The 21,899-nt window shown below is 42.3% G+C and overlaps 1 pseudogene; it reads left to right on the top strand.

Annotated features, from left to right (window-relative positions):
- Positions 1-21,899, top strand: part of LOC120058636 — a 38,011-nt pseudogene that overhangs the window by 12,439 nt on the left and 3,673 nt on the right.

Consider the following 21,899-nt stretch of genomic DNA (forward strand, 5'->3'; position numbering starts at 1 on the left):
GCGTTTCCACCACCATCAACAAAACACCAAATGACGGAATTTCTCGAGAAAGAATGGCGTCTCATCCCACCAATAGAGTTCCAGACACTTGTAAAATCTATCTATAGGCGAAAGAAACGCACACCTATTTAGGCGAGGTGCTGGCTAGCGGAGTGGAACACTTAAAAAAATAAAGGAGAACCGCACACTCTAGGAGCTCAGATGCAAAAATATTTATGACCATCGTTTCGACAGACAAGCTGTCTTCATCAGGGTATATGTCAAATCTATGCCATGGCGCTGAACACAACCTTGCAGATCATCATGCTGGGTCAGTGTAGTCCATCTGCTTGGCTGTGGGGCAGGACAGTGGTTGGATAGTACTCTCCTTAAATCCCTTTATAGATCTTGGAGTAGATCCCTTTATTGGATTAGAATTTGTGGGGAGGAAACAGAGGCTGAAGTCTGACGCTTCCCCATAATCCTCCCCCACCCCCTCTCTGCTATAGTGATACACTATGTCTTCATGCATTCATTATACTACTATAGCTTATCCTTCTAATCTGTCACATCACCTTGCTTGACCAGGATGATATGGCCAGGTTTTGGCTGCCTTTCTATTCCAGCCTGACATAGAAGCCCAGTGACTGTGGTGCCAGAGATGAGCAGCATAAGGATGCATTTGGCCCAGGGTTACTGACTAGCGCTCTAGTGACAGGCTTATTATGGCTCCTTACTCCTGTGCACACATTTTGACCTATATATGCCATCAACGTGACGGTGCCTGCCTTCCGCCCCGCATGTAGTAGATACACTGCCGGTCTATAGTTTTAGAATGCCTACTCATTCAAGGGTTTTTCTTTATTTTGACTATTTTCTACAGTGTAGAATCAAAACTATGAAATAACACATATGGAATAATGTAGTAACCACAAAAGTATTAAACAAATCAAAATATATTTTAGATTCTTCGAAGTAGCCACTCTTTGCCTTGATGACAGCTTTGCACACTCATCGTCATGAGGTAGTTACCTGGAATGCATTTCAATTAACAGGTGTGCCTTGTTAAAAGTTCATTTGTGGAATGTTTTTCCTTAATGCGTTTGAGCCAATCAGTTGTGTTGTGACAAGGTAAGGGGGGTATACAGAAGATAGCCCTATTTGGTAAAAGACGAAGTCCATATTATGGCAAGAACAGCTCAAAGAAGCAAAGAGAAATGACAGTCCATCATTACTTAAAGACATGAAGGTCAGTCAATCCGGAACATTTTAAGAACTTTGAAAGTTTCTTCAAGTGCAGTCTCAAAAACCATCAAGCTTTATAAAGAAACTGGCTCCTATGAGGACCGCCACAGGAATGGAAGACCCAGAGTTACCTCTGCTGCAGAAGATAAATTCATTAGAGTTACCAGCCTCAGAAATTGCAGCCCAAATAAATGCTTCAGACTTCAAGTAACAGACACATCTCAACATCAACTGTTCAGAGGAGACTGTGTGAATCAGGCCTTCATGGTCGAATTTCTGCAAAGAAACCACCACTAAAGGACACCAATAATAATAAGAGACTCGCTTTGGCCAAGAAACACGAGCGATGGACATTAGACCGGTGGAAATTTGTCCTTTGGTCTGGAGTCCAAATTGGAGATTTTTGTTTCCAACCGCCATGTCTTCGTGAGACGCGGAGTGGATGAACGGATGGTCTCCGCATGTGTATTTTCCATCATAAAGCATGGAGAAGGAGGTGTTATGGTGTGGGGGTGCTTTGCTAGTGACACTGTCTGTGATTTATTTACAATTCAAGGCACACTTAACCAGCATGGCTAACACAGCATTATGCAGCGATACGCCATCCCATCTGCTTTGGGCTTAATGGGACTATCATTTGTTTTTCAACAGGACAATGCCGCTACACACCTCCAGGCCGTGTAAGGGCTATTTTATGAAGAAGGAGAGTGATGGAGTGCTGCATCAGATGACCTGGCCTCCACAATCACCCGACCTCAACCAAATTGAGATGGTTTGGGATGAGTCGAACCGCAGAGTGAAGAAAAAGCAGCCAACAAGTGCTCAGCATATGTGGGAACTCCTTCAAGACTGTTGTAAAAGCATTCCAGGTGAAGCTGGTTGAGAGAATGCCAAGAGTTTAAAAGCTGTCATCAAGGCAAAGGGTGGCTATTTGAAGAATATGTTTAAGACTTTTTTGGTACTACATGATTCTATTTGTGTTATTTAATAGTTTTAATGTCTTCACTTATTCTACAATGTAGAAAATATTAAAAATAAAGAAAATCCCTTGAATGAGAAGGTGTTTTAAAACCTTTGACCTGTAGTGTATATCAACATTAAAACAATACATCCCTACATATAATATATTCATTAGGATATTAGTTGCATATTAACCCTGCATAATGAACTTCCACAGACATCTTGTAAATTGTCTTTACCTAATTTTCCCAACATCTGTCTTTGCTCTTGACTGATTACAGTAAACAGACAAATTTAGAAGTATGTGTATTTGACCATGCCATCTTCTTCCTCTCTGTGAGTGCAGGAACAAGTAGAGTACATCTTCCTAGTTATCTTTACCATTGAGACCTTCACTAAGATCCTGGCCTATGGCTTGGTTATGCACCCCAGCGCCTACATCCGCAGTGGCTGGAATTTGCTTGATTTTGTCATCGTCGTCGTCGGGTATGCTAGCTCATGTCTCCATTCCACTTCTGTTACCCCCTCCTTTCTATTTATGGTGTTTTTGCTGTATTGTTGTGTGCTGACTGATTGTTGTGTGGCTGTTGTTGCAGGTTGTTCAGTGTGGTTGCTGAGGGGACGGCTGACCACAAGCCTGGAGATTCCCATCATGCAGCAGGCAAACCAGGAGGACTGGATGTCAAAGCTCTTAGAGCCTTTAGGGTGCTGCGACCCCTTAGGCTGGTGTCTGGAGTGCCCAGTAAGTTTGTGTGTGTTTCAGTAAAACCCCTCTCTGCTGTGTTTGTGTGTGTGTGTGTGTTTCAGTAAAACTCTCTGCTGTGTTTGTGTGTGTGTGTGTGTCCAGGTCTCCAGATTGTCTTGAACTCCATCATGAAAGCCATGGTTCCCCTGCTGCACATTGGTCTGCTGGTCATGTTTGTCATCATCATCTATGCCATCATCGGCCTGGAGCTCTTCCTCGGCAGGATGCACAAGACCTGTTTCTACGTGGGCACAGGTACAGACTCCACTTTTACAACAGAATAATAATAATAATAATAATACAATTATACTTATATACATATACACTGCTCAATACTGTACATACACATTCAAACACTATATAACAATGTTACTGTCATTGTACACACAGTCATTGTACACACAGTCATTGTACACACAGTCATTGTACACAGACTGGGGAAAAACAAGTTATTTACATACTGTAGAAGTTTGTTATCAATTAATGCTTTGGAAGCCTGGATTTCATCTTTTTACGAAGACAAATATATTTGTCACGATGATTGACCTCCCCATGTTGTCCTCTCTCCCAGAACTGAACGTGGATGATGACCCCACACCGTGTGCATTTGCTGGAAACGGGCGGGAATGTGTTGGCAATGGGACAGAGTGCAGAGGACCGTGGGAGGGGCCTAACGGTGGGATCACCAACTTCGACAACATATTTTTTGCCATGTTGACTGTGTTCCAGTGTATCACCATGGAGGGCTGGACCGATGTGCTCTACTGGGTAACATCAGACTTAATTTTTTATAAATGGTACCCTATTCCCTATAGTGCGTTACTTTTGACCAGAAAGCTGTGGGCATTGTGGACTCTAGTCCAAAGTAGTACACTACATAGGAAAAATAGTTCCATTTCAGATGCACACTAGTCCTTTTTTTCCCTTTTAGGATCTTAACTTGTAGTGTATTTGAGGCTTCTGAAGTTTGTAATTTCCACTTTGACATTTCAGTCTTCCCTTTCGGAAAATGTATCAATCCCTGCAAAATGCATTCTAATCCACCTAATAATTCACATCTCCTGTTGCTGCAGGATTATTTTCCCGCTGTAGCAAACTGGCTCAAATTAAGATCCGACGTCTGTCCTCCTCTGATCAAATTCTCTATCTTCATATAAATATGGAACACACCCACTGGGTACACTGCTTAAATCAACCAACGTGGAATATAAGTTGAATTGACATCTGTACCCTGTGTGCAGTGTCTGATTAAGAATGCTTCATCTCCCTCTATCTCTCTCTCTCTCTCTCTCTCTGCATTCCTGCAGATGAATGATGCAATTGGCTTTGAGATGCCCTGGGTCTACTTTGTCTCTCTGGTCATCTTTGGCTCGTTTTTCGTACTCAACCTTGTATTGGGAGTGTTGAGCGGGTGAGTGAGTTGAAGTGTGTGTATATGTTTGTCTTGTTTTAGATTTGTGTGTGAAGGCTTTGTCCGAGTGTAGGTTGTGTAATGACCCTCTATATGTGTGTGTGCGTAAATGCGTGCATGTCTGTGTGTACAGAGAGTTCTCCAAGGAAAGAGAGAAGGCTGTGGCTCGTGGAGAGCTGCAGGACGCCCAGAATAAGAAGCAGATGGAGGAGGATATGTGTGGCTACATGGACTGGCTCATCGAGGCCGAGGATGTGGATGAGGAAGGAAACAAACGTATGGTTAACTGACTGCCTAAGAGAGAGACACACACACACACATACATACAAACATATAACTGTACCCACACACAAACACAGCCTCGCACCTATATATTCTACCTTTGTGTCTCCTAATAAGGTGCTGCTGTTGCCAAGAAGAAAATGATGAAGAAGTTTGGCTGGTATAAACACAGCGAGGACGGAGGTATGATAACCTGTCACCCTCTTCTCACTGTTACTGTCTGTGTATTTGTACTAATTGACTCTCTCTAATCTTAGATGGAAAGCTAATGAGGATGGTAGCTGACTCTATAGCCACTCCTATCTGTCATATCATTAATCTGAGCCTAGAGGAAAGTGTTTGTCCTCAGGCCTGGAGGGAAGCCAAAGTCATTCTGCTAACAGCTTGCTGCCAGCTCTAAGCAAACTATTGGACAAAAATTGTGTTTGACCAAATACAATGCTATTTCTCTGTAAACAAATTAACTACAGACTTTCAGCATGCTTATAGAGAAGAGCACTCAACATGTACTGCACTGACACAAATTACAGATGATTGGTTGAAAGAAATTTATAATAAGAAGATTGTGGGAGCTTTACTGTTGGCTTTTATATATGGCTTTTCAACCTGCCATATTGTAGATTCAGAGCTATCTATATAATAGAACACAGAGGGGTTCCTGTAATGGAAGCTTCTCGAATGTTAAACATGTAAAGTGGGGTGTACTACAGGGCAGCTCTCTTGGCCCTCTACTCTTTTCTATTTTTACCAATGACCAGCCACTGGCATTAAATAAAGCCTGTGTGTCCATGCATGCTGATAATTCAACTCTATACGCGTCAGCAACCACTGCTAGTGAATTCACTACAACCATAAACAAAGAGTTGCAGTCAGTTTTAGAATGGGTGGGCAGTAATAAACTGATCCTAAACATCTCTGGAACTAAGAGCTTTGTATTTGGTTCAAATCATTCCCTAAGTTCTAGACCTCAGCTGAATCAGGTAATGAATGGTGTGGCTGTTAAGCAAGTTGAGGAGACTAAATTACTTGGTGTTACCTTAGATTGTAAACTGTCATGGTCAAAACATATTGATTCAATGGTTGTAAAGATGGAGAGAGAACTGTGTGTGATAAAGAGATACTCTGCTTTTTGACACCACACTCCACAAAGCAAGTCCTGCAGGCTCTAGTTTGATCTTATTTTGATTATTGTCCAGTCATATGGTCAATTGCTACAAAGAAGGACCCAGTTAAGTTGCAGCTGGCCCAGAACAAAGCTGCACGTTTTGCTCTTCATTGCAATCAGAGGGCTAATATCAATATTATGCATGCCAGTCCCTCTTGGCAAAGAGTTGAGGAAAGACTGACTGCTTTTTTAAATAAGAAACATTAATTCCAAATTGTTTGCATAGTAAACTTACACACATGATTGACACACACACTTACCCTACCAGACATGCCTCCAGCGGTCTTTTCACAGTCCCCAGGTCCAGAACAAATTCAAGGAAACGTACAGTACTATATAGAGCCATGATTGGATGGAGCTCCCTTCCATCTCATATAGCGCAAGTGAACCGCAAAACTTTTTTTTTTTTAACAAATAAAGCAACACCTCTCGGCACAATGCCTTTCCCTTATGTGACCTACTTTTTGTGTGTATGTATTGACATGTACAGTGCATTCGGAAAGTATTCAGACCACTTTACTTTTTTAATTTATATAAATATAAAAACTGAAATATAACATTTACATTAGTATTCAGACCCTTTACTCAGTACTTTGTTGAAGCATCTTTGGTAGCAATTACCGCCTCAAGTCTTCTTGGGTATGACGCTACAAGCTTGGCACACCTGTATTTGGGTGTTTTTCCCATTCTTCTATGCAGATCCTCTCAAGCTCTGTAAGGTTGGAGGAGGAGCGTTGCTGCACAGCTATTTTCAGGTCTCTCCAGAGATGTTCGATCGGGTTCAAGTCAGGGCTCTGGCTGGGCAACTCAAAGACATTTAGAGACTTGTCCCAAAGCCACTTCTGCATTGTCCTGTTGGAAGGTGAATCTTCACCAGAGTTTATTATTATATATTTTTTTCCACCTTTATTTAACCAGGTAGGCCAGTTGAGAACAAGTTGTCATTTACAACTGCAACCTGGCCAAGATAAAGCAAAGTAGTGCGACAAAAACAACACAGTTACACATGGGATAAACAAACGTATAGTCAATAACACAATAGAAAATCTGTATACAGTGTGTGCAAATTAAGTAAGGAGGAAAGGCAATAATTAGGCTAATAGTGGCGAAATAATTACAATTTAGCAATTTACACTGGAGTGATATGTGCAGATGAGGATGTGCAAGTAGAAATACTGGTGTGCAAAAGAGCAGAAAAACAAAAACAAATATGTGGATGAGGTAGGTAGTTGGTTGGATGGGCTATTTACAGATGGGCTATGTACAGCTGCAGCGATCGGTAGGCTGCTCTGACAGCTGACGCTTAAAGTTAGTGAGGGAGATATAAGTCTCCAACTTCAGCGATTTTTGCAATTCGTTCCAGTCATTGGCAGCAGAGAACTGGAAGGAAAGGCGGCCAAAGGAGGAGTTGGCTTTGGGGATGACCAGTGAAATATACCTGCTGGAGCGCGTGCTACGGGTGGGAGTCTGAGTCTGAGGTCCTTAGCACTCTGGAGCAGATTTTCATTAAGGATCCTCCGTTCATCTTATCCTCAATCCTGACTAGTCGCCCAGTCCCTGCCGCTGAAAAACATCTCCACGGCATGATGCTACCAGCACCATGCTTCACCATAGGGAGGATGCCAGGTTTCCTCCAGACTTGACGCTTGGCATTCAGGCCAAAGAGTTCAATCTTGGTTTCATCAGACCAGAGAATCTTGTTTCTCATGGCCTGAGAGTTCTTTCGGTGCCTTTTGGCAAGCTCCAAGCGGGCTGTCATGTTCCTTTTACTGGGAGTGGCTTCTGTCTGGCCACTCTACCATAAAGGCCTGATTGGTGGAGTTCTGCAGAGATGGTTGTCCTTCTAGAATGTTCTCCCATCTCCACAGAGGAACTCTGGAGTTCTGTTAGAGTGACCATCGGGTTCTTATTCACCTCCATGGCCAAGGCCCTTCTTCCCCGATGCTCAGTTTGGCCGGGCAAGAACCCGATGGTCACTCTAACAGAACTCCAGAGTTCCTCTGTGGAGTCTTGGTGTTTCTTCCATCTAAGAATGATGGAGGCCACTGTGTTCTTCGGGACCTTCAATGCTGCAGACATTTTATGGTACCCTTCCCCAGATCTGTGCCTCGACACAATCCCATCTCGGAGCTCTATGGACAATTCCTTTGACCTCATGGCTTGGTTTTTGCTCTAACATGCACTGTCAACTGTGGGACCTTACATAGACAGGTGTGTGCCTTTCCAAATCATGTCCAATCAATTGAATTTACCACAGATGGACTCCAATCAAGTTGTAGAAACATCTCAAGGGTAATCAATCTAAACAGGATGCACCTGAGCTCAATTTCGAGTCTCATAGTAAAGGGTCTGAATACATAGTTATTTTTATTTTTTATTTTTTATTAACTTGCAAAAATATATATTTTTAAATCTTTCTCATTATTGGGTATTGTGTGTAGATTGATGAGATTTAAAATATATAATAATTTTGAGTAAGGCTGTAAGGTAACAAAATGTGGAAAATGTCAAGGAGTCTAAATACTTTCCCAATGCACTGTATGTTTAACTGATAGATGCATACACACGCACACACAAGTACACTACATGTTGATGTTTTTAAATGTATAGAAATTGTAAAGTCTTTTGCCTGTTCTTTTTCGTTATGTGTCGGACCCTAGTAAGACTAATGAAGATCCTAATAAAAACAACAACAACAAAAAATCGAATCTATGGCTCTGTGTTCAACAGAATCGGATTCAGACTCTGAATTTGGAGCATATTTAGATGACGACAATGGCTGCTGCGCATCTCTAATGTAAGGAAATAAACAAATGTAAATTTTTTGTTAATTTGTCATTGTTATCAATGGTGATATTTTAATGGTTCTTCCTCCTTTTTTGTAGGGCTAAAATGATGGCCAACAGTTTCTGGTAAGTTGAGCAGGATACCTCTAAGAATATACACAATGTTTTATTTTCAGTTTTTTTTAAAAGTGTACACTACACTACAGACTTTTGACAAAGCCTGTTTCTGACCCTTCCGCTCCTCATATAACGTGTCTACTGATTCTCTCTTCACTCAGTGACCAGCTATGCCAACTGAACCACGCCTTTCGGAAAAACTGTCGTGTAGCAGTCAAATCCCAGAACTTCTATTGGCTGGTGCTTCTTCTGGTTTTTCTCAACACTGCAGCCAGCGCCTCTGAACACTACGGCCAGCCCAAGTGGCTCACCGAGATGCAGGGTCAGGATCCACTCTCCTCTACATCTCTGTCTGTTCTACTTTCTGTCTTCACCTACCTGTATCTGTTCTTTTCTATTTATTTCTACGTCCTCCTCCCCTCTCTCTTTTTCTCTGGGTCATTTTCTCTCTAATTCAGCAGGTTGAAATGGTGACATAGACATCAGGAACAATAAATAAATACATAAATAAATAACCTTCATTTTCTCTGTCTTTCCTTCAGAGCGGGCCAATAAGATCCTGTTGATGTTGTTCACGCTGGAGATGCTGTTGAAGATGTACAGTTTTGGTTTCCAGATCCACTTCTTGGCTCTGTTTAACCGCTTCGACTGCTTTGTGGTGTGTGGTGGCATCCTGGAGACGGTCCTGGTTGAGTTGCAGATCATCCCTCCCATCGGCATCTCTGTGCTGCGCTGCGTCCGCCTGCTCAGGGTGTTCAAAGTGACACGGTAGGTAACTGCTGGCCTGGTCCCAGATCTGTTTGTGCTGTCGTGCTAGCTTGGTCTCAGATCTGTTTGTGCTGTCTTGCTAGCTTGGTCCCAGATCTGTGTGGGTTGTCTTGCTAGCTTGGTCCCAGATCTGTTTGTGTTGTCTTGCTAGCTTGGTCTCAGATCTGTGTGTGTTGTCTTGCTAGCTTGGTCCCAGATCTGTTTGTACTGTCTTGCTAACTTGATTCCAGATCTGTTTGTGTTGTCTTGCTAGCTTGGTCTCAGATCTGTTTGTGTTGTCTTGCTAGCTTGGTCCCAGATCTGTTTTGTGTTGTCTTGCTAGCTTGGTCCCAGATCTGTTTGTGTTGTCTTGCTAGACTGGTCCCAGATCTTTCCAGAATACGCTGCTATGCAAATCAAATGTACTTCTGAAGGAACTATCTGAAATGTCACTCTGCAATTGATTAAATGCTTTGCATGCATGAATTCCATATGGAAGGGTACTGCATACCTTGATTCTTTACCCTTTAACACTGAAACCATCTGTCTCCTGTTTAGGCACTGGGCAGCCCTGTCAAACCTGGTCAATTCGCTGCTCAACTCCATGAAGGCTATCTGCTCTCTACTGCTTCTGCTCTTCCTCTTCCTAATCATCTTCTCCCTGCTGGGTATGCAGCTGTTTGGGGGTAAATTCAACTTTGATGAGACTCAGATGAAGAGGAGCACATTTGACACTTTCCCCCAGGCCCTGCTCACCTGCTTCCAGGTGACTTATACTTCTAATACCCTTCACACTACAATCACATTGCATGTGCTTTTCCTTACAGACCCCCTCTTTCTGTCTGTCTCTCCCTCTCTCTCTCTACCTTTTTCCTCTGTAGATCCTTACAGGAGAGGACTGGAATGCAGTGATGTATGATGGGATCATGGCTTATGGCGGGCCAGTCTTCCCACAGATGATCGTGTGCATCTACTTTGTCTCCCTCTTTGTTGTCGGTAACTGTATCCTTTCTGTTTACCAAGACAGAGTGTTTGTTATTCCATAATCCACATTTGTACAAAGCCATTCAATGTACACAAACCTCTATCAAGAGGTACTCTAGAAGATACAGACTGTACTGATCTGTATTCACTGATGTTCTCAAGCTCTTGGTCAGTTCCTTAATATCTCTTGATCAGATATCCTGCTCAATGTCTTCTTGGCTATCGCTGTGGACAACTTGGCAGGAGATGGTGGAAAAAAGAAAGTAGAGTAAGTATCACAAAAGGCAGACAAAGAAAAGGTATAATTTGATGGTCTGGGCTTAGTACTGGACATCGCTAAGTAGCATCAGTAATAAAGATGATATGTAGATGGTGAACAAAGACCAAGTGCTGAATGAATGGTTTTGCAGAGAGAAAAAGGAGGAGGAAGAGGACTGGGACGATGACGAAGACAAAGAGGAAGATGCAGCGGTATGTACCTAGATGTTGTTTCAGGGTACCAATACACAATTATTATTTTTTGATTTTATTATTCACCCCCTTTTTCGTGATTACGATCTTGTCTTATCGCTGCAATTCCCCAACGGGCTCGGGAGAGGCGAAGGTCGAGTCATGCGTCCCCCGAAACATGACCCGCCAAGCCGCACTTCTTAACACTCTCTTGCTTAACCCGGAAGCCAGCTGCACCAATGTGTCGGAGAAAACGCTGTTCAACTGACGACCGAAGTCATCCTGCAGGCGTCTGGCCCGCCACGAGTCGCTAGAGCCTTCCTGGCCAAACCCTCCTCTAAACCGGACGATGCTGGGCCAATTGTGCACCGCCATATGCGACTCCCGGTCACGGCCTGTGATCCTGTGTTTTAAAGATAAACAATTATCTCATGTTTGCATTTCTTTTGCTCACTCTTTCCTTGTGCAGAATGAGATGGATGACTGGGAGGAGAATGAGGAGTTGAGAGCCATTGAGGGTCTGGAGGGTAAGTGTTGTTCCATATACCTCAGATGGTTTCTCATCAGACTGTGACACATGAATTGTTATCTAAATCTGCTGATCTGATCAACTCCCCTCTCTCTCTAGGAATTATGCCTGTGAAGCCTGAATCCGCTCCAAAAGAGAAGATTGAACCCATTCCAGATGGTAGCTCCTTCTTCATTCTTGGAAAGAGAAACTGGTAAGTCACAGCCATAGAGCCCTATGGGCCCTGGTCAAAAGTAGTACACTATATAGGGGATTGTGTGCCATTTCAGAGCACCCATATAATTTGCATGTTCTCTCCTCTCCCCTCAGCCTCCGAGTGGCCTGTCACAACCTCATCCACCACTCCTACTTCACCAACCTCATCCTTGTCTTCATCATCGCCAGTAGCATTTCTCTGGCTGCTGAGGATCCAATCAGAGCTCACTCCTTTAGGAACAACGTAAGGCAAACAAACAAAGAAACTAAAGAGCCTCTAGATATCTAGAGTCAGTCCCGACCTCACAACCAAACACAAACTACTGCCCAATCAATATATAACTGTCATTGATTCGACTGTTCACACTCTCACTCAACTCTGCCATACATCTACCGCCACTGCTCAACAGTTTCAACCAAAACTACTGTTCTCATACTCACTCACCTTACACCGGCCACCACCAAATAGTGTTTCAATATGGCTGTCATAATCCTGACTTAGGATATCTTGTCTATCCTCAGATGCTTGGCTATGCTGACTATGCATTCACCTCCATATTCACTGTGGAAATTATATTGAAGGTAAAATATGACCAAATATGAATATATACTTCATTTTGGAATGTTCCTTCATTGTGAATTGACAATGTTCCTTCATTGTGAATTGACAATGTTCTGCATAGGCTATCTTTCCTGCTGGCAGTGGCTGTATCAGTGGGGGATGGTGGGAGGAGCTATAGCAGAACAGTCTCATTGTAATGGCTGGAATGGAATCAATAGAACGGTATCAAACACTTCAAACATATGGAAACCACATGTTTGACTCCATTTCATTCATTCCATTCCAGCCATTACTATGAGCCCATCCTCCTATCGCTCCTCCCACCAGCCTCCACTGAGCTTTATGTCTATCTGTAAACATATATAGTCGTACACATGGCATTGTTAGTGCCATTTAGAATCCCCCTTAACTCTTGTGATTTTTCTCCCTCTCTAGGTGACAGTTTTCGGTGCGTTCCTTCATCCCGGATCGTTCTGTAGGAATGCCTTTAACCTTCTGGACCTACTGGTTGTCAGTGTGTCGCTCGCGTCCTTCTTCCTCCAGTGAGTATCTGTCAGAATGTTAGCCCAGCAGGCTCGAACCTCCAGCTTTAAAGCTTGTGCCTGAGGTGAAGCAGGGGGTCCATTGACAAAATGGTATAATAACTTTCAACCAACCTTTACTTACCAATACTGCTTTTATTATTTGAATGGCTCTGGTGTCTTTTAACCTTCTGTTTCCAGTTGCAGGTGGAACTCCAAAAACCAGAATATTCAGAAAAATATTAAATCCACTTTTTCTATCGAGCAGGGTTGGGTAGGTTACTTTCTAAATGTAATCTGTTGCAGTTACTAGTTACCTGTCCAAAACTGTAATCAGTAATGGAACATTTGGATTACCCAAACTCAGTAACTTAATATGATTACTTTAAGTTGCTTTTGGATTACTTTCCCCTTAAGAGGCATTAGAAGAAAACATACAACTAATAAAATGTAAAATTAATTTGATAAATTGATAAAATTGATCCATGAAACGTATTTGGTGCGTCATCATAGTGGTCTCTGACTTGTATCCAGACTCACTCAGGTGGATTAAACTGAAACTTGCGCCTTTTTTCAATGCTGAAATGAATGTCATTGAGAAAACAGAAAGATGACACAATGTATTTTTTCGCAAACATCTTCTCTGAATTTAAAAGTAATGCAAGAAGTAATCATCTAGTATCTGTAATCTGATTACAATATCTTTGCTGGTAATGTAACTGGTTACAGTTTTTGTAATCGTATTAAATGTAACTGATTGCATGTACATGTAATCAGTTACTCCTCAACCCTGGTATCGAGTGAGAAATGGCCTTTCACATGTGTGTAAATATTTGTTTGTGTTGTTTGAGTCGCTCTGCGTGATGTGCTGTCATCATCTTCTTCATGTGGCTACTGCCACATTGCTTAGAAATGACGAAGATGTTGTAAAATGCCAGATGTCCGGCAACTAAGATGGTGAGGAACCTCCTCTCGAGGTGCAAAAAGTGGATTTAATATTTCTCTGAATATTCTGTTTTTTGGAGTTTCACCTGCAACTGGAAAAAGAAGACACTGGTGCCTTCCGAAACAGGAGTTATGAAAAGTATCGGCAAGTAAAGGTTGGTCAAATACTGGAGCTGTACCATGCTTTTCAATGGACCATTGGATCAAAGGCCATCACAAGGTAGTTAGCTAGCTATGCAGATGGATGTAAGATTTGATCAGCTGTCGGTGTGTGTGTCGGTGTGTCGATGTGTTATATTGACATAATACTGTAACAGCACTCTCTGCTGGTCAGACAAGAACAGGTCTTTGTGATTCATTCTCACACTCTTATCTGCCTCTCTTATATTCTCAGTTCCAGCGCTATCTCTGTGGTCAAGATTTTCAGGGTACTCAAAGTGCTCAGGCCTCTTCGAGCAATCAACAGAGCCAAAGGACTCAAGGTAATCGTTTGAACACTTTTAACACCTCTCTCTCGCTCTCTCAAATACAATTGAAGTCAGAAGTTTACATACACTTAGGTTGGAGTCATTAAAACTCGTTTTTCAACCACTCCACAAATTTCTTGTTAACAAATTATAGTTTTGGCAAGTCGGTTAGGACATCTACTTTGTGCATGACACAAGTAATTGTTCCAACAATTGTTTACAGACAGATTATTTCACTTATAATTCACTGTTTCACAATTCCAGTGGGTCAGAAGTCTACATACATTAAGTTGACTGTGTGTTAAGAGAATATCTTTCTCAATGTTCATAAACTGAACGTCACTTAAACTACTCTGTCTGTTACTAAGAATTTGTAAGGTTCTTATTGAAATGAAACAGACAGAGTCCAGTCCACAATTGTCAGCAATGTTTATTCACGAGAGATCTGCTGTGCATATACAAAAACGTCCCTTTTATAATATTCTCTTAACCTACGCACATACATACACACTAAACTTTGGATTCTCTCTTCTTCTCCTGGAGTCTCAACAAAGTTTATTACCACACAGCTGACAGTTCCAGTCCCCTCCAGATACGGGAAATCTGGAGGGGCTCTCCATGTCCTATCTTATCTCCCCAGAGTTTTCTTTAGGCACACACATACCTTCCTCTCTTCCCATGTACATGCTACATAACCTCTTTCTTATTGACTAACATTATTTATCAATACAGAAAAACAGGGTAGAATTCAATTAGTTATAGTTCTACGTTAAATGTATACATCATTTAGTCATTATTCATAAAATTCATAACACTGTGCCTTTAAACAGCTTGGAAAATTCCAGAAAATGATGTCATGGCTTTAGAAGTTTCTGATAGGCTAATTTACATCATTTGAGTCAATTGGAGGTGTACCTGTGGATGTATAACAAGGCCTACCTTCAAACTCAGTGCCTCTTTGCTTGACATCATGGGAAAATCAAAAGAAATCAGCCAAGACCTCAGAAAAGAATTGTAGACCTCCACAAGTCTGGTTCATCCTTGGGAGCAATTTCCAAACGCCTGAAGGTACCACGTTCATCTGTACAAACAATAGTACGCAAGTATAAACACCATGGGACCACGCAGCCGTCATACCGCTCAGGAAGGAGAAGTGTTCTGTCTCCTAGAGATGAACGTACTTTGGTGCGAAAAGTGCAAATCTATCCCAGAACAACAGCAAAGGACGTTGTGAAGATGCTGGAGGAAATGGGTACAAAAGTATCTATATCCACAGTAAAACGAGTCCTATATCAACATAACCTGATAGGCCGCTCAGCAAGGAAGAAGGCACTGCTCCAAAACCGCCATTAAAAAAGCCAGACTACGGTTTGCAACTGCACATGGGGACAAAGATCGTACTTTTTGTAGAAATGTCCTCTGGTCTGATGAAACAAAAATAGAACTGCTTGGCCATAATGACCATTGTTATGTTTGGAGGAAAAGCAGGGAGGCTTGCAAGCCGAAGCATGGGGGTGGCAGCATCATGTTGTGGGGGTTCTTTGCTGCAGGTGGTAATGGTGCACTTCACAAAATAGATGGTATCAGGAGGAAGGAAAATGATGTGGATATATTGAAGCAACATCTCAAGACATCAGTCAGGAAGTTCAAGTTTGGTCGCAAATGGGTCTTCCAAATGGACAATGACCCCAAGCATACTTCCAAAGTTGTGGCAAAATGGCTTAAGGACAACAAAGTCCAGGTTTTGGGGTGGCCATCACAAAGCCCTGACCTCAATCCTATAGAAAACGTGTGGGCAGAACTGAAAAAGCGTGTGCGATCAAGGAGGCCTACAAACCAGACTCGGTTACACCAGCTCTGTCAGGAGTAATAGGCCAAAATGAGTTTATTGTGGGAACCTTGTGGAAGGCTACCCGCAACGTTTGACCCAAGTTAAACAATTTAAAGGCAATGCAACAAAATACTAATTGAGTGTATGTAAACTTCTGACCCACTGGGAATGTGATGAATGAAATAAAAGCTGAAATAAATAATTCTCTCTACTACTATTCTGACATTTCACATTCTTAAAATAAAGTGGTCATCCTAACTGACCTAAGACAGGGAATTGTTACTAGGATTAAATGTCAGGAATTGGATAAAACTGAGTTTAAATGTATTTGGCTACGGTGTGTGTAAACTTCTGACTGTAACTGCAAACGTGGTCTTGTCTGTGCTTTTGTTGGCAGAATGTAGTGCAGTGCGTGTTTGTGGCAATCAAAACCATCGGAAACATCTTGATCGTCACAACGCTCCTCCAGTTCATGTTTGCTTGTATTGGAGTGCAGCTCTTCAAGGTACTTGGTCATTGCTTTTAGCAGTACTTTGAAAATACTCTGTATGTTGTCTTCTCATTATAAAGCCATGTGTTTTTCTGCTCTGTGTATTACAGGGAAGATTCTACAGTTGCACTGATGAAGCTAAACACACTCCATATGAGTGCATGTAAGACTTAATATTTTGTCATTTATTTGTCTTTTAGCCAATGCCTCACTCAAATTCCTGTCATGACATACTACAGTATATGTGATTACTAATAAGCATAGCTTTGTGTGTGTGTGTGTGTGTGTGTGTGTGCGCGTGTGTTTTGTGTTTTAGGGGAACATTTGTGGTGTATAAGGACGGTGATATGAATCACCCTATGGTGAGAGAGAGGAAATGGCAAAACAGTGAATTCAACTTTGACAATGTGCTGCAGGGCATGCTGGCCCTGTTCACTGTGTCTACATTTGAAGGCTGGCCGCAGTGAGTACCAAGACCACACATTAGTACATATGATGACTATTTGTTTATATATTATAGTTGTTGTTTTCATCTCTCCCATTATAAACTCGTAGGCTGCTGTACAAGGCCATCGACGCCAATGCAGCAAACCATGGCCCTATTTACAACTACCGTGTGGAAATCTCCATATTCTTCATCATCTACATCATCATCATCGCCTTCTTCATGATGAACATCTTCGTGGGCTTCGTCATCATCACGTTCCGTGAACAGGGAGAATCTGAGTTCAAAAACTGTGAACTGAACAAAAATCAAGTTAGTCCTTTTCCTTGATGAACTTATTATGACGTTCATCACAATCACAAAGCTACTGTACCTTATCATGTGAAAGGCATTCAGTCTACTGAGAATGCGAGTGATCACTTCACCTCCCACCTTCCCTGTGTCTCCTGTCCTGCCCTCCACAGAGACAATGTGTACAGTACGCTCTGAAAGCCAAGCCCATCAAGATCTACATTCCCAGAAACCCATCCCAGCTAAAGTTCTGGAAAATCATCGCCTCCAGCCAGTTTGAGTACATCATGTTTGTCTTAATTCTTCTCAACACCCTCACCTTGGCTGTGCAGGTACAATACTGCAGTTTCAACTACACCTAGTAATAATGTATGCATAATGTACATTGAACCAAAATATAAACGCAACATGTAAAGTGTTGGTCCCATGTTTCATGAGCTGAAATAAAAGATCCCAGGCATTTTCCAAGCACACACAAAGCTTATTTCTCTCAAATTTAGTGCAGAAATGTATTTACATCCCTGTTAGTAAGCATTTCCCCTTTGCCAAGATAAACCATCTACCTGATAGTTGTGGCATATCAAGAAGCTGATTAAACATCCTTACACAGGTGCACCTTGTCCTGGGGACAATAAAAAGCCACTCTAAAATGTGCAGTTTTGTCACACAACACAATGCCACAGTTTTGAGGGAGCATGCAATTGGCATGCTGACTGCAGGAACGTCCACCAGAGCTGTGACCAGAGAATTTAATGTTCATTTTTCTACCATAAGCCGCCTCCAACATCGTTTTAGAGAATTTGGCAGTAGGTCCAACTGACCTCACAAACGTAGACCACGTGTATCGCGTTGTGTGGGCAAGCGGTTTGCTGATGTCAACTTTGAACTAAGTGGCCCATGGTGGCGGTGGGGTTATGATATGGGCAAGCACAAACTACGGACAACTAACAGAATTGCATTTTATCAATGGCAATATGAATGCACAGAGATAATGTGACGAGATCCTGAGGCTCATTGTCGTGCCATTCATCTGCCGCTATCCCCGCATGTTTCAGCCTGATAATGCATGGCCCCATGCCGCAAGGATCTGTACACAATTCCTGGAAGCTGAAAATGTCCCAGTTCTTCCATGGCCTGCATAAACACCAGACATGTCACCCATTGAACATGCTTGGGATGCTCTGGATCGACATGTACGAAAGCGTGCTCCAGTTCCCGCCAATACCCAGCAACTTCGCACAGCCATTGAAGAGTAGTGGGACAACATTCCAGAGGGCACAATCAACAGCCTGTCCAATTATATGTGAAGGAGATGTGTCACGCTGCATGAGGGAAATGGTGGTCACACCAGATACTGACTGGTTTTCTGATCAACGTCCCTATTTTTTTTTTTTTAAGGTATCTGTGACCAACAGATGCATATCTGTATTCCCAGTCATGTGACATCCATAAATTAGGGCCTAATGAATTTATTTCAATTGACTGATTTCCTTATATGAACCGTAACTCAGTAAAATCTTTGAAATTGTTGCATGTTGCATTTACATTTTTGTTCAGTATATATTACAACAGGAATAAGATTGTAAACTGTTTACATGTATTGCCCTGCAGCATTATGAGCAGTCTAAAACATTCAACTCTGTGATGGACATCCTCAACTTGATCTTCACAGCCCTATTTACCATAGAGATGGTCATCAAGCTACTGGCTCTCAGAACACATGTGAGTTCAACAGGCTTTCACTGGACACATTTTGATATCAATACTGTGTTCTAATGTTCCATGTTCTAATGTTCCGATACCATGTTCTAATGTTCCATGCTGTTGACTGTGTTTGTGTGTGTCTGTATATCCAGCAATATTTCATTGATGCTTGGAACACCTTTGATGCTCTGATAGTTGTGGGCAGTGTGCTAGACATCATGGTCTCAGAGCTTAGTGTGAGTACTATCTCTGTATCTCCTTTAGATACTTCATGTTACATCATCTCTTGCATCTTCAGCCATTTCTTTACGTTAGGGAAACATGTGATGCTTAGAAAACACTTGGAAGATAGACCTGCAACTCTATTTGTGTTCAGTTATTCATTGTAACGTCTCATGGTCAGTTTAACAAACACATTGCTTTATAATAATCTTGTGTAGGGTATGCTACAGTCAGAATAACTGTTGGATGTTCATATATGTCAGGGCTCTCCTGCCCTGTTCCTGGAAAGCCACCCTCCTGTAGGTTTTCGCTCCAACCTTCGTTATAACTAACCTGATTCATCATATCAACCAGCTAATTATTAGAATAAGGTGCACTAGATTAGAGTTGGAATGTAAACCTACAGAATGGTAGCTCTGCAGGAACAGGGTTGGAGAGCTCTGATATATGATATCTAATGTATATTTTTCTGTTTTTTTTCTATTTCAGGGAGGAGATGAGGATGGAGAAGTAAGACCACGACAGGGACACAACTCTCTCCTCTCTGTCTGTCTGTGTCTATCTCTCACCTTCTCTCTCTTTCTGCCTCTCTTTTTCTCTCTGTCACTCTCTCTTTCAAAAAATGATTTCCTTTAATCTCTCTCCATAAATTGTGTGAAAACAAGCTTCTGTTCCCGAAACCTCTGTGTTTCTCTCCAGGTCATCGAGGCCGCAGCCAAAGCCGCAGCTGTAGCTGTAGCCGTACCTGGAGCTCCACCCGGGGCCAAGAAGGAAAGCGGAAAAGTATCCATCACATTCTTCCGTTTGTTCCGAGTCTTGCGATTGGTCAAGCTGCTCAGCAAAGGGGAGGGCATTCGAACCCTCCTCTGGACTTTTGTCAAGTCCCTCCAGGTCAGTGTTATGCTCAGACAGATGTCAAGACAAACAAACAGAGAGACAGACATACATGCACAGTGACGTTTGATTTATATTTTGTAAATAAAATGTAAGTTTCTACCTCTCACAGGCCTTGCCATATGTCGGTCTCCTTATTGCTATGATCTTCTTCATCTACGCTGTGATCGGCATGCAGGTGGGTCTACTCCCATGTATTGTATCCCCTTCAAAAGTATTTAAAATGCAGCTGGTGACAATATGGCCTATGCTCACACCTTTTGCAGACATTTGGAAAGATTGCTATAGATGACAACTCACATATCAACAGGAACAACAACTTTCAGACCTTCTTCATGTCTGTCCTACTGCTCTTCAGGTGAGCTCTGCAGGAAGAGAGAGAGAAATAGTAAATAGGTAGAAACTCAACCACGTTCTCCTTTTCTCCCGTAGCTATCCACTCTTCATTTCCCCTCTGTTCTCTTCTTTTCTCTTCTCTGCAGCCTCTCCTCTCCTTCCTGTGTCTTCTTTACTTTCCTCAGTCCTAATGTGTGTGCTGTTCCTGTAGGTGTGCAACCGGAGAGCAGTGGCAGGAGATCATGTTGGCAGCATTGCCAGGGAGACGCTGTGACCCTGAGTCAGACTTTGAGCCCGGGGAGGAGAGCATGTGCGGCAGCAACCTGGCCTACATCTACTTCATCAGCTTCTTCATGCTCTGCGCTTTCCTGGTGAGACGCCAAGGCAGGGAGAGAGGAAGGGAGGGAGGAGGTGGTGTCAGAGGATGGAGGGGAAATCTGTATGTGAGAGGTCTCTGTTGCGAAAGAGAAGTTCATCTTAATGAGACCAACCTGTATAAATAAGGGAAAAATATAGAAATGTTGACTGCAGCCATTCTGAAGCAGACCGGCTGTGATCAATACACTCCATGTTCCTCTTCTCAGATCATTAACTTGTTCATTGCTGTCATCATGGACAACTTTGAGTACCTGACCAGGGATTGGACCGTACTGGGTACTCATCACCTGGACGAGTTCAAACGAGTCTGGTCGGATTATGACCCAGAGGCCACGTAAGAGACGACTCTCTCTCTTTTTTATTTATTTAAAATAATGTATTTTAATGTAAATGGTCTTAACAACCCAATTTAAAAGAAAAAATATACACATTCTCTTAAAATTGAAAGGAAAGGAAACCCATTAATAATTTCTTATTTTTCTCTTCTCATCTATCCCTTTTCCCCATTTGGTCCTTTATTTCCAATGGCTTGTAGTGGAGCTGTGTACATTGTGCTGTTTTTTTTCTTTGTTGCAGGGGTCGAATCAAACATATAGATGTGGTCACTATGCTGCGCAGGATCCAGCCACCCCTTGGTTTTGGCAAACTGTGCCCCCATCGTGTGGCCTGCAAGGTAGGGCAGATCATATTTTAATGTTAAAAGTTTCATAAATGAAAAAGTATAATAAACGTATTAGCTTGTATTATTTGTATAATTGAATGTTTGATATATGTCAGGGAGTGTGCAGTGATAATGATATCCTTAAAATTACGTTTTTATTCATCAAAGTCAGACTCCCACTTAATATATCAAGACAGGCTACATGTCCTACAGTCTCTCTGTACCCATACAAGCCTGTCTAATCTAGCGGATCAGTGGAATTTACTCCCTCAGTCTTGGCTGCCTTTCCTCCTCTTCCCCCTGCCAATCCAATTAAACCCTCCCTCTCTCCTCCTTCTCCACTTCCTCTCCCTTTCTACCGCTCTTCCTCTCATCTGCTTGCTTGTCCTGTCAGAGGCTGGTTGCTATGAACGTGCCGCTGCACAGTGATGGGACAGTTACCTTCAACGCTACCCTGTTTGCGCTGGTCAGAACCTCACTCAAGATCAAGACTGACGGTCAGTCAGCACACACACAGTGTATCATTCACACATCATTATTTAGTGCAGTGGTGCTTG

Source organism: Salvelinus namaycush, chromosome 14 (genome assembly GCF_016432855.1).
Source record: "Salvelinus namaycush isolate Seneca chromosome 14, SaNama_1.0, whole genome shotgun sequence".
In the NCBI taxonomy this organism is placed as follows: Eukaryota; Metazoa; Chordata; class Actinopteri; order Salmoniformes; family Salmonidae; genus Salvelinus; species Salvelinus namaycush.